Raw genomic sequence first — 18,581 nt, 5'->3', positions numbered from 1 at the left:
GCATTCAGGCTAATATACTGGTTTGAGTCAGAAAACATTCATCATTCATCGGTATATGATTACCTAAGTATTTAGAGATGGTCTATTAAATTGAGCTAATATTTAACGACCCAGAATTTGTGTCTGGTATCATCAGCTGTCCTTATTTAATACAACATCTCTTAGCAACAGATAAAATTATTGTGACTGTATTCACACAGTGATTTCAAGAGATAAAACTTACTTTGAGTCAAATTTTTGAAAGCACAAAAAAAAAAAAACTGCAACAAAAATTAAAAACAACAACAACAACAACAACAACAACAACAAGACTACCTGCTTGCTGCTTGCCTTTCTGTGCCTGCCTATACCTTGAGCCGTATCATTTCTAAAATGGGCGAGACGATATCGAGTTATGTTGACAGAACAACGATCTACCTCACCTGCAGTACAACTCTGAAGACATACCATAAAACACTATATATTTTCAGCTCCCACAAGACGCCGTAACAGTTCCCGAAAGACAACTAATTTTCCACGTCTTAGTGATCACAGGTGTTTACATTGCCCGTAAGCAGTAAGTAGACCGCGAGAGAATACCTAGTGCTTTCTGGCCTCAGGCATCCTAACAAAAAGCGCAAAGAAGATTAGTTTTTGGTTAACAATCAGGAAAATAATAACTCCGCTAATTTTCAATTCTGCATCACTTCATCATGCTCATACATCATGGCTAACAAAATAAATCTGTTAACACAGATAAATGAGTCGGCCGGTGAATAAAATAGTGGACAAAATATTGCTTTAATCATTCATCGACGTAACCATGCAGAGGAACATTATTAACAAAAACACTTGAATAATGAAAACAAGCGATGATTGCGGTCTACACCATAATATTTAATTTTTTTTATCTAGCGCCACAACACAATAGTGCTTTGTGAAATATGGTATTAATTTATACAGTAATGGAAAACTCTCTGGGGTAGTGATTATTAAAAATAACACTGAAAGACAGAATGAAACACCTGTTGTGCCATTATCAAGCCACAGAGCTACAACTACAGGTATTCAATCAGTGCATCACAGTTGCACATACCACAGCCTCTCAGTGAAAAAACCTAGCATCGTGTCCTGTAGTGTTTAAATGAAGTAAACTTATTTTCTAATGTCAACACGTACCCTCTAGGACATCATAATACGTTGCTGACATACACTCACTGTGACACAATCAACTAATTTGTGATACACCATCGAAGTGGCCATATGACTATCCATAATATAGATATCGATTACAAAAGTAAATCTTTCCATTACGGAATTGTATTTCGATTATAAATCCTGCATGAATTCACCAAAGAAAGCAGCATAAAAATGGGGGAAACGTTGGCTATAAAAATATATTATTTTCTCCACTTAAAAATTCAAATTTAGATAATTTTTAACTTCTATTTAATTTTTACCGTTTAGACATTTTGAGCATATTCATTGGGTATTAAATTCACAGATTTCCCAATCAAACAATGAGTTCTATTGCAATTTTACATATTCACAGATTTAATTTAGTGAAATAGCAAAATTAAAACAGTGAAAATTAATACCTTTTCACAGTAGTATATTTTCATGCTTGAAAACTTTTCGAGTCCTCATGAATAGTACCCAAGGCAAGTTTTTTCAATGCACGAAGATTGGAAATTCTGATTTCATTTGTTGCTAATTAATTGTTTACGTGAATAATGAAACGAAATTCTGACATTGATTGATTTGTTGAGTCACTGTAGTATGCCACGTTGGGATTTTTCTCTCTCAATATTACACCTTTTTGGACTCTATCTGACATACTTATCATTAATCAATTGTTTGTATTGTGTACACATAAGCGACTGTTACAATGGCTTGATTGTTTTGGAAATGAATGGATTGTGTGTCAGGTTATGGGTACGTGTTCTAGTAGATTCAACAACTTTAAAGTTGCAAGCACACTTTGAAAACACACTAACTGACTGAAATTTGCGTTGTTTTCCCTAAAAATATAAAATATTAAAAATAGATTTCCACACCTTTTATTTTCAATGTATTGAAGGTTCATGTCCAGTAGACAAACATACCTACAATGTTAAACTGACCTTTAATCTGTTCACCACCAGTTACCTCATTTCATCATAAATCCACAAAATAGTTTATAGTCTGCACCTTCCCCTTCAGAAAATTAGGACTAAAATAGCCAAATTTTTGAAGTGAAAATTGACTTAAATTGTGTCTGTTGGCTCCAAAATTAGGGTTCATTTCCAGAAATATTGAAGAATATATGAAAAAAAAGTGCAGAAAAATTTAGGTGAGAAAGTCTGGTGATATGAACAGGACTACGGGTATTTTGTGAATTTGTAATGAAAAGAGGGAACTGGGAGATAGAAAGGTTAAAAGGACCTCTAGAATTCATATTCTGCAGGTAATTATCCATCTACAATCAAAAACATTTTATAGTGTGTATACTGGAACCTGACAGATTTGAACATTTTGATTTGTATTTGTGGTTGAGATTGAGTCTTAGTGAGAAAATGGACTGAAACAACATCCTCAAGAAATGTTTTCAGAAAGAAGCATTTAGGGAAAGCATTCAAAAGTTAATCTTTTCTGTTCATGACATTTGTAACTATTAATATTGAGAAATGTTTGTAGTTCATTCTTATTACATATAATAGTGGATGATACAAGTGGACTAAATGTCTTGATACAGACAAAAAAACAAGAGTCCGACAAATGTCATAAGTACACAGTTGGTGAAATGTTTCATGAATTTTGAAGACCTGCATGCATTTTTCTTAATTTTTAATTATACAAAAGTCACAGCGGAGATCTGAAAAATGAAATTCTGATGAAATATCTGTCTATTTTTAAGGGCGTCAAGGGAGTAAAGGTGGGTGGATTATTTCACCCCTAGATGGCCCTTGACAATGACCTAGATGACTACCTGTTCATTTAGTCCAGCAAAGTCGGGCAATGTCAACCAATAATTCTCATAAATACACAGGGTGACCAACCTGTTTTGATTGTACAATACAATTCAAAACATTGAGAGAACTACTCTCAAGTCTCATGTTGTGAACTTGAGTCAATTGCTACTTTTTTTTAAAAATCACACTGAGACAGAGTAAACAATTCTTGATCAACAGCGTACATGTATATAATCAAAGCTTAGAAAGAACTCATGTACTGGAGGGCATACTGTAAAATGACTAATTTTCACTAGGTTTAAATTTCGCTGATTACCATTTCAGGCATATTCAGTGGGTTTTAAATTCATGGTTTTATCATTTAGATAATGTGTTCTATGCTAAATTTTACATATTCACTGGGTTTTAATTTAGCGCAATTTCCAGTCAGCAAAATAACAAAAATTAAAACCCAGTGAATAATTAATCCTTTTACAGTAGTTCAAATTTATTCAACACTTAAGATCAGCCTTTCAAACAAGCTTATCAACTAATATTTGTCTGCTTTTTGAGATGCACAACAAGAAAATGTTATCCACAGTATTGATTTAATTTTACATCAGTGGTTTTCAACAAGATATCTATAATAGGCTAATAATAATTAGATAATCAGTATGCATGGTTTTCATGTCTGTGGAGCATCTATGTACCAAATTTCAAGGAAAGAAAATGTTATGATTATGCATATTATGCAAATTAGGCAATTAGTATGCTCAACTTTCAATCCAAAACAAATCATGTCTTAGGCATTTTCCCAGGCACTTGTATATCAAGTCTTATTGACATGGAATAATTGTTTTTTTGAGACATAGATTATTATGCAAATTAAGCAATTATTATGCATAGATTTCAAACCAAAACTTATCAGGTCTGCACATTGTCCTGGGGCATATACATGTACTAAGTTTCATTACAATGTTAAGATTAATCAGACTCAATAGGGACACCAAAACCACTGGTCGAGATTCATCCAATAACATAGGCAACTCGTGGGAAGGGGCTTGGTTAAGACCTGCAGGTGCTTATGACAAGAAAATGAAACATGGAAAATGAAGAACAGGTTTTGTTGCAAAATGCACTGTCAGTACATGTACTCACACTTTAAAATCCGAACATCAAAGGGATTGTCAGAAGGAAGAGCTCAATTATAAACTTTAACTACGGTACATGTACTTCTAGAACTTTAATTACAAATCAAATTTACTGCAACTTTACAAGAAACAACCTGTGTCAACGACCTCATCATTAATGTTGTAAATCTAACAGTTTCACCTCCTTGATCTGTCAAAGCCAGACATCCTTAAATCAAATCAAAGGTCATGACCTAAATCATTTACTATGAGTTCATATTGTCCAAGTGTTTCTGCTTGGTTAGCCATCTACAATTTAGCAAAAAGCCAAATTACCACAAATTTTTAACATCTAGATATACTTGGGCACTTCTTAAAGTGAGCTTTAAAATTCAAAGCCAATGAAAATTTTACTCTAATTTCTCTAAACATTATTTTAATTACTGAAGTCTAAATTTCAGTACACTACAAGGAAAATCATTAAATCACATTTTGTAATAAACAAATTTTGTCTGTGTGGCACAATGGTTGGTACATGCTTCTGCTACACACACATTTCTGGCACATACACATTTCTGGTACAGAAGTTTCTGGTTCATACACATTTCTGGTTCACACAGGTTTCGAGTTCATACACATTTTTGGTTTGCATAGGTTTCTGGTTCATACACATTCTGATTCACACCAGTTTCTGGTTCACACACATTTCTGGTTCATAAGGCTGGTTCACACATGTTTCTGGATCACACAAGTTTCTGGATCACACAAGTTTCTGGATCACACAAGTTTCTGGCCCACATAAGTTTCTGGCCCACACAAGTTTCTGGCCCACACAAGTTTCTGGCCCACACAAGTTTCTGGCCCACACAAGTTTCTGGCCCACACAAGTTTCTGGCCCACACAAGTTTCTGGTTATTACGTACACAAATGTTTCTGGTTGGCACCTGTATCTGGTACAAACATTGTTCGTGAACATACATTTTTTGGTACACACATTTCTGGAAGGGTCACATTTCTCGTACACACACTTTAGGCATGAGAGTTGCGGTAGCCACATGTTTCTGGTACACAAACTGTTCGTCGGCATCAACAAAATTACATTGATTAGGAGAGTGATAATTTGCTCTTCTGGGTCTTGATTTGAGCAAACGATAGACAAGGTGAGTAAGTCTGTGAAATAATCAGTTTACTGAAAGAAACTTTTTTTCATAACATTGATACGATAAATAACACCTCGAACATAAAATACACGATACTTGGCATTGAGTGTGTTGTATCTTCAAAGTTATAAAGTAAACACTGCTGACTTTTATTACTTATAGCTTATATTTTATTACTCTATACCTCAAGGTGATTCCTTCAACAAGATGTGCTTGTAATAAAGCAAATATGGTACATGTACCTCCATTAGAGATGTGCTTGTAATAGAGCAAATATGGTACATGTACCTCTATTGGATATGTGATTCTAATAGAGCAAATATGGTACATGTACCTCTACTGGAGATGGGCTTGTAATAGAGCAAATATGGTACATGTACCTCTATTGGATATGTGCTTATAATAAAGCAAATATGGTACATGTACCTCTATTGGAGATGTGCTTGTAATAGAGCAAATATGGTACACATGCACCTCTATTGGATATATGCTTGTAATAGAGCAAATATGGTACATGCACCTCTATTAGAGATTTGCTTGTAATAGAGCAAATATGGTACATGTACTTCTATTGGATATACCGTACACTAGACTGTTGACAGTTCTCGGGCCTAATATTATTGCGTATTCTAGAAATTCAAACACCGAAGGCGTTTGATTAGAAATGCAATGCATTTCAAGCGAGGGACTTTAGTCTTGAGAGACTGTCACCGTCTGCAGCTTTCTACTTGATATGAATAATTCATAGTTGATGCTGACATCACAAAATAAATTAAACATGTATTAAAATAATGTATGCAAATTTATTCTATATTCCCGATATAAACGGCAGCCAGTTCCTTTGTGAAATTATTTACTTGTTCCTTCCTCAGAGCTTTAAATGGTGCAACAATCATCGCGAACGACTTGGGGTGCAGGCCAAACTTTCCGAAACATTGAAAATCTAGACAAAAAGATCCAACTTCATAGATCACATCTCTCCCCTCTATGTAGTTTGCGATAGTGTCTCGCTCGTATTTGCAAAAAATATCATGGTAGTCTAAACGTTCCAGCACTTTATAATGCATTCGTCAAGAAAACTGATATTACGATTGACTATAAATCTGTCTGCTGTCGAAAGTGTCGCGATCACATATCATACAGTAAACTTTGCATAAGTCGTGGGCGACCCTACTATAGCTACCACTGACTCTTTTCACGGTTGCCACGATAAAATGATAGACATCTTCATGACTAATTTGCATATGAAAGTACCCAGATCTCATAAGAAATCTTGCCAGTTAATTTGAGCCCCGGACAGTTGGTCGTGCCGAATGGCACTTCATACTTCCCCTCCCGGCGTTCGCAATTTATTCACGCCTATTATGTTTATACACAATATTTATTAATAATAATAGATTAATATTAGGTACGTCGATTGTTGACAGTCTAGATATACACTAATAAACCAAATTTTACAAAATTTCTTGCCCCCCCCCTCCAATTTACAAATTTCTAAAAAATATAGCTTACACCAAATTACATTCTAATTCTTCTAATTAATCCCCAATTTTTTTTTACTAGTCATATAATTCACATGAAACAAAAATCTGTCTTAAGTTAAGCATTTATAGAAGTATTGTAAACAGCTTATAGATCACAGACTAGTATTTTGTGAATTACACTAGTAAGAGAAACCACTAAATTCTGTACCAGTGAACATTTCATTTTGGATCTTTAAGACACCAAGTTGATTTTTCATGAAATTTCATCCTCTTGAATGACCAACAAAATTAAGCAGTTTACAGTAAGTAGCGATTAAAGTTACTGTTACAAAGGTTAATTTATGATAATTTTTAATATTTATTTTTAATATACATTTATGTTATTAACAATTACCCAATTAAACATTGCCTAGAAAGTAATACCATGGAATTACAAACGTTTTCTATCTTATGTATTAGCTTCAAAAAAAAACAGCATTATTTAGTGCTGCATTTTAATAAGTACATAAACTGTACGTTGCTTATACTGATTTTAATAGCACTGGCAAGTTGGTCCACCAACTTTTCATCTGGGCCACTTAATTTTAAGAGTTGGTATCCCTGCTATCTACCACATTATTTGTGGAAATTTATAACACTTGTTATTTTTTTAGAATTCACTTTCTCAGCAAATACATGAATTCATATGTGAACTGTGTATTTCAAGGGATCATTCTCGCATATTTTGAAAATCAAGCAACAGAATTAAATTTTTGCCACTAGAAAGGAATAATCCTGATTGGAAGAGACGTACGTTTACAGAGAGAAAGTTTCACCAAGGGGCATTTTAACTATCCTCACTTTTAAAAAAACTTTCCTCTCACGAAGCGTTGGCACTTGTATGTATTCCACGTTTTGCACGATTGTCATGAAAAAAGGAAATAAAATTGCTTTTAAGTAGCATCTTTGACCAATATGCATAGAAGGTACTTGGGTCCCTGAAAGGATTGTGATGCTTTGGGTCACGTTTATTTGTGTTATGGTTAAAAGCAATGTAAATACTGCAAGGAATTCAACCCTTTCATCAGCACTGTCACCTTGCGTCACTTTAAAAACACACATTTACAGTCTTATTTACGCAGTAATCTATCTTAAAAATTTACAATTTGAATTAGAAATTTAGAGAGAAAAAAATTATTTTCACATGAACAACATTTTTTCAGTTGAATGGTAAAAAAAAGTGATTTGTTCAATATTATGCAAGAAGTTTAAAACTGAGTTTCATAACCTTTTTTTTAGATTCCAGATGGTTTCCTATCAGAGGGTAACTGTCATTAAATTTGTTTTTACTTGTGCACCAGCTGACAGTGTGTTTACAGTTTTTACTGCATAACTAATAAAGACCATGCTTAATCTGATAATAATGAACATAATAAATGGAGATATATTATTATAATAACGAATTATGATTTTTATTCGTTATTTATTACTTTATTTATTACTTTATTTTATTTATTATTCTGATTACCCTAGATCTAGAAGCTTTTGCAAGGATTACATGAGAACTGTCATCATTGTGAGAATACACCATTTTTTGCAGAGTGGATACACAGATTTGGTTGTTATAGAGTTAACAGCATCCTAGGGCATCATCGATTTGCACGCTGTAGTTTCTGACTGATGGACTATATTACAAAATCAGTATTCGACGGGAAACATTTTTCATCATTAAAGATTAATCTGAGATGCACATTACCACATTGTCTGCAGAAAGCCTTCAAAGACAGTCAAAATGAATAACAAGGAGTAAACAGCATCAGAAGGCGTTGCATTAGTAGCAACTATCAGTAACATTTCTCACACATGTGCACCAGCCAACAGTGTTTGGACAGAATAAATATATGTATAATCTGGTAGTAACAAACATAATAGAGACATATTATAATAACAAATTATGATAGATTTTAGTACTTTATTTCATTTAATTATTATTCCGATTAGCCAAATTACTGATCTGAAAGCCTCAGTTCTTACGAGGACTGGCAAGCTTTCGAGAAAAGAACAAAAAATTAAAGTTTCATATGTTCTAGCATCCATTCCGAATAACAACATTTCCAACTAAACGTTGATCATAGCATCATATCAATCTGATTGGTGGGAATTGTAAAGACATGTTTACAATTCTTTTTCTATGTATTATTGAATGGGTAAATTTGTGGCAATATATAATGTCACATGACATAAACTTATGATAATTAATTGTGAATAGTTGAAAATGATTTGGTTTTGTGTACTGTTCATTTGTTATCAAAAAGGTTATTTTGGCTTAGTATCACATGTATCAAAAAAATTGGTAATAAATGCAGGTCATGACTGCGTGAAGTAAAATTATAAAAACACTCAAACATTTATTCACAGACCTGGTTTGTACAAGTTTATCAGCCTGACATTTGAAAGTAAAACAGTTGTACAGGTTTATGTAATTATTGGTTTGTATCTTAAGCACAGACATGAAAACTAGGAAACATTGAGGCTGAGTTAACGATCAAATGAGCAGAACAAGAAAATGGACAACAGTCTTCCTCCGTAAATCTGACATAGCAAAACTTTGCTATATATATTCTCTGAGAAAGACAAATTACTGTGGAATACTTTATTTTCGCTGGAATCAATTTTCGCTGAAAAGGCATTTTGGGAGTTCTGTATGGAATTTATTTTCACTGAATTTTTATGAGTTGAATGTGAAATATAGGAAAAAAAGTATATTCGCTGGATTTTATTTTTTACAGAATCATCCCTTCAGTGAAAATAAAGTACTCTACAGTAATTTTTTAAATGTTAAAGTTTGATTAAAGTTGTTTTAGAGGGGACGCTGACAACAATCTTCAGCCCAGTTCGATAATGTTTTTCAAGACAGTATTAAAATGTCCAAAGATGTATCTAAAGAAAAGCAAAATATTTCACAATACAAGTTTAAGCTGAAGAAATAACTTCAATTTCAAGTTTGTGCTTGTGTGACATGGATAACTTAAAAACAATAGTTTAGAAACTTTTCGTTTTGATCTATAATTTCTGCTATATTCTTATTCTAGCTGCAGATTTTAAAACTCGGTCAACCGACAATATAACCATTCACTCCAGTGACATATCTATCCCACTAACAGTGTTGACAGAAGCGACCTCCATAACGGCACCCAATACACTGCCACAACTGACATCAAAACCAGGACTGAAAAGTCACCCAATTAGCCTCCTCCCTTTCTAACACAAACACACATGTGTGAATACTGGAAAAGCCATGTGGGTGACCCCTACCATTGATAAAACTCACTTTCTTATGAAGAGGGTATTTTGTGCATCCGACATTTACACAATCTTTTGTGCTGGTCTGAATACTGTCTACGTACAAAAGAAGTTTTCAATTACAAAACAGCCCCTGTGTAGGCGGACCAAAAACAAAACGTTGACTGTGTACTTACAAGTTACTAGTGTATTGTTTCCCTTAGAAAAGCCTGCCTGTCGCTGGCAATCAGCTGCAGAAAAAGTAGCAAGCCTCTTTGACTATTAGTCACTGGGAGATAATTGAACGGGGAAATAATCTCCAGTTAAGAGCAGAGATACGTATTGGAAACATTCCAAAGACAAGGATTTATCCAAACAGCACTCTCTCTAACTGCCACAGAGCAGGCAGGAGTCTCCAAGCTGCTGTGCGAACTCAAGTATTTTATGAGCAGGAGCTGTCACCACACTGCAATAATAATCGGAAGACTTGTCAACACCACTCAGTAACATTTGATTCCAGACTCCAGCGTGGCCCCAATTTTGTAACTAATACAAAAAATCCATTACGAATATCATGGTAACCTGTATTATTTAGTGACTATGAACTCAAGCAGCAGCAAGGCCAGTCATAAAAAAAACTTTAATAAACACCAGTGTATCATTACACATATACACAGTATGACAAGCTATTACATAGCGCCAAGAGTTCATCAAGAGTACTCTCTGATTAAATCATAAAGAAGCTATCGACCATAATAAAACAAAATGGCTTCCAGGAGACCGAGTAGTGCCTGACCACCAGTCAATGATTAAAATCAATATAAGCATGAAGTTGATTGGCCGATATCCAAGCACAACTGACCTTTACTGTAATTTACCAACATGAGAAGCTAACCAAGCAAAAGTTGAAAAAAAAAGTTTTAAAAGTTCATTAAACCATTTTACAGCCATTCCTATTGACACACTAGAAGTTATAATTCCGATCTCCTAGATTAGTGGCACACTCGTTAAAACACACTCTTAACTAGTCGTACAGTTGCCAAGACATTTGGACAGACATAAAAAAACAAACTGCAAAAATCAAATTACCATGGCTGGGGAACCATAAATAGAATAGATAAACAAAATAAAATTCTCCTAACTACATAAAACTTTTTCAACTATAAAATCAAGAATAACAAATATTGAAAAAACTACCAGAAAGTCTGACCAAGTACAAAATTTAACTGGCAGATGTTGGCCTCCAGTAAAAATAAACAACATACATAGTCAGCAATAGACGAACTTAGTGAATGCAAAAATAAACAAATCACCAAATAAACACATGAAATTAAAAACCCACTATAATTTAAACATCACGACTATCGGGTAAATAAATGGCAACAGCTAAAAAATATCATTTTTGTCATCAACTCGTGAAACTGTCTTTTGTAAAAATTAAAGCAGCCTACAAAAAGTTTATATTTCCAAAAATCTGATTTTTTTGTGTTTATCGTTATTTGTTTATATGCATGTGGTCTTACTTGAAGAGATGATTCATTCAAAAAATGTTATAACAATAAACTCATAACAAATACATAATGCTTGCAGATTTGCTACGAAATGAAATTAACATAAAAGCAATGTACACTTTGAAAGAGGAGTCATCATCAACAACAACAGGTGCCAAGATTCCTGGCTATCTGTCATTTCAAATCAAAACCAAGATCAAAAGCAAACACTTGACGAAGAAGACCACATTGTAACTGGTATAAAATCAAGCAGAAAGCTAATACAAATTAACATTAAATGCCCAGTTTAGATAAGATAGGAGTGGTAGTAAGGATTTCTGCCGCCAGTCTTCACTCAAATATTCAACAAATTTATCAGTAAATATAAGCTTAAACTGAAAACACCCTACTAACTGATTTTCTTTTCAACTGATATTTTGTTGGCAGAAAACACATCTTTACAAATTACATCTAGTAAAAAAATTAAAGTTGCTTTGTGTGTATAAAAGAGATTACACCTCACAGCAAATTGCAGTTTTAGTAAAAAAAAAATAATCCCAACAACACAAATTAATCTATATGTACAGAGTAATCCACAACAAATCCAACGAACAAAAAAAATCAATATTTCATTATGAATTTACAAAAAATAGAAAGAAAAAGCAACAACAAAATAAAAAAAATACCAAATTTATAGTTACAACAAAAACATCAGGCATATGAAAGATTTCTATTGGACTGAAGGAATTCTAATATGACCAACAAATCGATAAGTAAACTGATTAATTTCACAAAATAAATAAATTACTGATTTTCAATTTCCTATAACAAATACACTGATTAATCAAAGGAACAAACACAGTGATGATAAACGAACAAAATGATTTGTTCTGTCTTAATTAAACGTAGTATTATTGAAACCTAACAAATCTTGGTTAGAGATCTAAAGCTTTGCATTTCAATACAGTAATGAGCCCATACAACAGTTATAAGAGAATAGTTATTCAACCAAAAAATAGAACAATCATAACAAAGCACACTGGGGCTTAGGAATGAATGAAATTTGAGTACAGGCAGCCATGCTCCTGTGGATAAGGTCACAGAAACTTGCCTAGTTTGGAGCATTCTGACTCTTGGTGAAAATAGTAAACACTCACACAGAGTTCAGTGTCCCAGCGTACACAAAATCAGCAGGGGCTGAAATGAAACCTGCCTTTTGACTGAATGAATTTAAATTAATAGTGTAATGCAAGCTGTAAGCATCCAGCAGGGTGGAATAGTGCCGAAGTAATCATGCGTGCTACGGGCAACCGAGACTGCCGTACAGCTAACTTTTTTTAGGGTCAACACAATGGGGGAGATTTATTTTAGGTCATTTCGGGGAGAACAAAAAATTAAATAGTTCAACCTCCTTTTACGCGACAGAATAACCCACATCAAAAGGTGCAAGACGCACTGATTGAAGTCATTTGTGTGAATTCGCACTACGGGTCTCGTTAGTTGTAAACACGTTTAAAAATCCCCGTCACCACCAGCTGGACTGTGAATGTATGTGCCGTATTGTGTGTACTGTCATGCGAGCGACTGAGTCAACTATGAGTAAAACACCAAATTGCGGCGTCTCCACCGGCTCGGCTCGGAATCACTTTCACGTTTTGTGTTCGCCTCGTATCCCCGTTTGTGAATAAATACATATTATATTGGTGTAGTAAATGTGTTAGAAAGAAGGCTTTCCCGCCCCTAAAATGGCTCGTTTGACCTTTGTCATGCGGTTATCGCGTTTACAAATCTGATAATCAAAACTCAAAACTGATAAAGTGGGACAGAAGGTAGCAGAGATTTATTTTACTCTTCGAGGAAACCTCCTTATAGGACTTACAGCTCACAAGAACCATGTACATTTCAGCTATGTTTAAAAGTTATAAACAAACAACAAAAGACCGGAGCTGTCAGCTGGGAAACAGCAATGAGTTTGTCGCAAAAACCAACCCTGTAGCAAAAACAGTTAAATAAACAATGATATGCACGAAACTCCGGGGTCATGTGAAACGGCAACTTTTCTCCTCCGGGAGGGGATACCACACGACATAAAGAAGCGAATAAATTGAGAAAGTGATAAAACCTACCTCGTAGTCACTCCAAACACACTAACGCCATTTTGAATCTATATGCTCATGCGCGATAATTGGTGCAATCCCAAGCAGTCCCATGATCCATTGCATTCAATCCTACTCAACTTGAAGTGATCGGCGACACGATTCACGAAAACTAATAATTTATGGATTCATAGATAATTGTTCCAGACAGCGTGGCGTTAATATTTACCTCTATGGTGTGAATAACTAACTGTTAACAGTATAACAGTTATAATAGAGAATTGTTATCGTGATGTTAATCGCGTTAATTAATTAGGTATGACAATCTGCATGACCTGTTTACTCTGCGCATGGAGCTATTTTACCTCCATGGTCTGCGTTAGTTACTTGTAAATTTAACCCGAAAAAAGTGAGCTCATATCATTTTCACCGAAATTTGTCTCATCTGAATTTCGGACACCAGCTATATAGTATATAAGTGAACATCGTATCATACTATTTAACAACCTGTCACCGTCGTGATTACGTAAATGATATTAAAATATGTATCATTATTGGTGTAACAACACGTTGCAATGAATCAAATAATACCATATTCATTATATAATACTTGCCATTCTGTCCTATTATTCAAAATAAAATATGTATATCATCAAAAGTGATTTTTTTTTCCACTTCTATGCATGAGATTTTTACGTTTTATTTTGTAGCTCGGGTAAATTTCGTACGATATGATTTCCACTGCTTACTATAAAATGATAAATAAAAATAAATTAAACTGAAAATAAATAACAACAAATACATACATAAATGAATAAATACACGTATAACTTGGATAATTCATTAATATATTTCAAATGTAAATATTGCTATATCATATATCAATAAGGTCTGAGCAGCTTGGGTTGGTCCTGGAGGGGGTACATATCAAAACGCGGCAATGTGTATATAGTGCGACTACTATTGGAAATCAGAGTTTACTATAAATAAGGGGATGGCATTAAAACTCTGAGTGGGCCCGAGGTTATAGCTGAGCAGCTGTTCAACATACTATTGTATTTTATTCGCAGTGCTGAGCCGAATTTGTACAAAAAATACACTGACATTGTTTTTAGATTTCACTGTAAAATCTCTTGGATATTTTTTACTGTTTCCTTTTTTCAAATGTTAGTCATATTTTGCCCCATTCAATAATTTGAGACCGGAGTGGGCTAGTAAAAATAAAAATTCTCGGGCGAAGAGAAATTAAAAACAAATTTTCTTGAAGGCTATACTAATGTAACCGAATTTGCAAAACAATTACCGGGCATATGTGACTAAACTATTTGCAGAAAACTAATTTTCCCGATTTACCATTTTTTTGGTAACCCCTAGCCCCAGACCAATAGTTTGAGCCCGAACACACGTTAAAGCAGAACCCCGTGAACACCTGTATAAACTGTGCAACATTGTTCAATATTTTGCATAACTACGTCTCTGCTGTTGTGTTTTATAGATTTAGCTGCGTTGTACGTTGTAAATATAGCGACGGTGTCGAACTGCCTGTGTCACAGCTTCTGAATTTAAATGAATATACATGCATATTGAATTACCGAAACCCCCGGGCGGGCTAAGATGTCACGGGAAGGGCGACTAAAACATACTTACTACAGACTCGGGGGACTGCCAACAGAACTCAAAACATCGACCCTGTTCTTGTAAACACATTTTGGACGAAAAAGATCCTTTTTGATTATTACCTAGGCGATGATTTTTTAGGGATATTCTTCCCGAAAAAGTTACAGTACGTTTATGAAATTTTCGGGAAAGGTATCCCATTTGTGCGGCACATCAAGTATACACCTCCGAAGCGAGCGTCCGTCACGTTAGATGTGATGGTTGCTAAATACGAATGGAAATTGTTATTACGATTATGTGCTTTCTTGTTTGAATTCACAAATAATACAATGATATCTATATACTATACAAACCGAAATGTCAGTAACTCTGTATCATCATAGTTTTCAAACGTAATTTTAAACAGAATCCTCAATCTAAAAAAAACAACACAATCTGCAGCTAATAAAAACGAAAGAACAGCTCGATTAATTATAGAGGGCGCCATTTACTGGTTTGAAAGATAGCCGAGTTTCCCATCACAACTTGTACCCACAATATACCTCAAACAACATGATGGCGGCAATGGGATTGAATTCCCTTTTACTTCAATTGTTCATGTAATTGTATATACAACTATTTTATTATGTCGACACAAGAAATATGGCCAAGGGTTCATGGAATTCATGACCAATCTTCGAATTCTCGGCAGTAATTTAAGACGACGAAAATGCACCCAAAACAATAAACTGTTCTGGTTGTTTTCGTCATAAATAGCTTCATTTTACAATGGATTTTCAAACAAATGTATCATTATCTAATGCATACTTTGAGACAACATGGATAGCAAAGTGATATATTATTATCCGTTAGTTGAAGAGCGGTAGTAGCGAGATATGGGGATAAACAAAGACGGCGATTTTGAATGTATACCACAGGGAGTTGGACAAACTCATGTATTTTAATAAATTATTAAATAATAAAATGTTATATAACTTTTCTTTTACTCCCCCCTTCCTGGTATCGATTTCAAGTAATCACTGATCTTTGTTTATACCATACTTTCCTTCATCACAACTTTGTTACGCGCTAATGTTATATGCAAATTTTAACGCGCGATGTAGACACACCCTATTATAGTAAAACATATTTTTTAGCGCGTAACAAAGTTGTGATAAAGGAAAGAGTGGTATAAACAAGGGGGTAAAAGACCAGGGGGGGGGGGGTAAAAGAAAAGTTATATAACATTTTATTATTTAATAATTTATTAAAATACATAAGTTTGTCCAACTCCCTGTCATGTATACCACGGACACTCAACTAGTACAAACTGAGAGCTTACTAAAGTATTTTGTTTGGTTTTTGGAAGGTATCGAATTAGTTCAAGTGGTGCCAAAAACAAAAATCGTACTCGCGATTTCATTAGAAAAGCGCATTGGATTATGGGAAAATCAATGTTTATCAACACAAATGTCGCACATGCGCAGCGCGACGACCACCGCCCTTCAAACTCCAAAGTAATCCGCTATACGATATGTCCAGTCCTTTCAGCTTGGCGGGAAAATGGCATGGCCAATAAACCTTATTATGTATATGCGTTGCGTAAAGTTACAATGAATGCCGTAATTAATTCTACGTGCTATTCCCTCGCTTGCGAAACTTGTGAAATTGTCACGGTGCATGCGGTGGAACTTGAACTTGGTGTTAGATAGTTGAATCAGAAAAATATGTAATATGTATGGTATTGTATTATAGTTAAGTTCCATTAAAAACACATGTATGGTGAATTACACAAAACAAGAATTTCGAAATCTTTGGGCGGACAAATACTGTTGAGACAGTCACGCGCAGTGTGGCATGTTTGTATCAGCCGATATGTTCATTTCATTTGTACCAGAAACCTAACAGGGCGTTGAGGACACCATTTAATAGTGTCCGTTACCAAACGCCCTTCTTCTTGAGGGGGGGGGGGGGTTAAAGCCGTATTTGCATGTGCATTCTTGACACGCGTTGGCGACGTAAGGATATGTGACGTTAAAATGACGTACTACGAATGAAAGCAATGTTTTTTCAACAACTGATTGGTTGCTGTCGTTCTTCAATCTCAAAACAGCTTTTATCGAAGGGCGACTAGAGATCATTACCAGCATCGACCTGGTGAACGGAGTCTTCTATTCCAGTTTACATCACAGTAGCACTTCGTCGCTAGAGGGCGCAAGTTATAGAAAAAACATTGAGATTAAAACAAAACAAAAACATTTAATTGCTGCTGCTGCTGGAGGGGGGGGGTGCAATTTGGACACTTTCTCCTAGGAGTAAATTCAATGAATTCCACAATTAACATGCAATCACCAGGTTCTAACCACAAGACATCTTGCAAACTCTAAAATGATATTAAAGTAGTGATCTGAAAAAATAGAGGGGTAGAAGTGGGTCCTCAGCAGAAAGGGATATGTCAATAGAAACTTCTATTTTCTTTGATCTTCCCAGTTACTGTACCAAATAATCTTGGTTAATTAAGAGTGAAGATTTGTATATTCTTAACAAGTTTGAGTGTTACTTAGCCTGTGGTAACAGTTTGACAGTCCATGTTAAATTTTTGAAAGTTCTTTGTGCTCGTAATATTAAAGTGAAGGGGTTGTCGCGAGCATGTCCTTGAAACTTGAGTCCCAAGTGGCGGATACAACAGATTGTTTATTTACATCAAATTCGAACATGTGTTGCATGATGACCCCTTTGGTTTAAGACATAGCAAAGAAAAACATAGACCACAAGTGAAAGCATCGGCTGATATAGCTCCGCTGTTAGCAATGCACATTTCAATTAAAGAACTGAAGACATCAATAGAAAATGAACAATATGTATAGTATCAAAGCAATCAGACTTGCAGTTTTTAACGAGAAGTCAAAAATATCACTTTTTACCAAAAATTACAAAAATATTCACCAAAATTAGAGAATTGAAGATATCATCACAAAATGAACAAATCTGAGAGAGGTCCACATGTAGTACCTATATATGTAATATCAAAGCAATTGAACTATTGGTTTTTAACAAGTCGAAAATATCACTTTTTACCAAAAATTACAAAAAATTCACCAAAATTAGAGAATTAGGGAAAAGATATCATTACAAAATGAACAAATCTGAGAGAGATCCACATGTAGTACCTATATATGTAATATCAAAGCAATTAGACTTGCGATTTTTAACAAGTCGAAAATATCACTTTTTACCAAAAATACTCACCAAAATTAGAGAACTAAAGATATCATTACAAAATGAACAAATCTGAGAGAGATCCACATGTAGTACCTATATATGTAATATCAAAGCAATTGGACTTGCGGTTTTTAACAAGTCGAAAATATCACTTTTTACCAAAAATTACAAAAATATTCACCAAAATAAGAGAATTGAAGATATCACAAAATGAACAAATCTGAGAGAGGTCC

The 18,581-nt window shown here is 34.5% G+C and overlaps 1 protein-coding gene across 2 annotated transcripts in view; it reads right to left on the bottom strand.

Annotated features, from left to right (window-relative positions):
• The window catches only part of LOC100374044 (repulsive guidance molecule A), an 89,272-nt gene extending 75,675 nt beyond the window's left edge, over positions 1-13,597 (bottom strand). Inside the window, exon 1 of one of the 2 annotated variants that reach the window (XM_085507145.1) lies at positions 13,561-13,597. The gene's annotated coding sequence lies outside the window, so the exon portion shown is untranslated. The remainder of the gene's footprint in view (positions 1-13,560) is intronic. The other variant, XM_078013858.2, reaches the window with a different exon arrangement.
• Positions 13,598-18,581: the final 4,984 nt, after the last annotated feature.

The sequence above is a fragment of the Saccoglossus kowalevskii genome, chromosome 13 (assembly GCF_978046115.1).
Source record: "Saccoglossus kowalevskii chromosome 13, keSacKowa6.1, whole genome shotgun sequence".
NCBI classification, from domain to species: Eukaryota; Metazoa; Hemichordata; class Enteropneusta; family Harrimaniidae; genus Saccoglossus; species Saccoglossus kowalevskii.
Note: the sequence above shows the minus strand (reverse complement) of the source record. Positions and strands in the feature narration are given on the sequence as shown.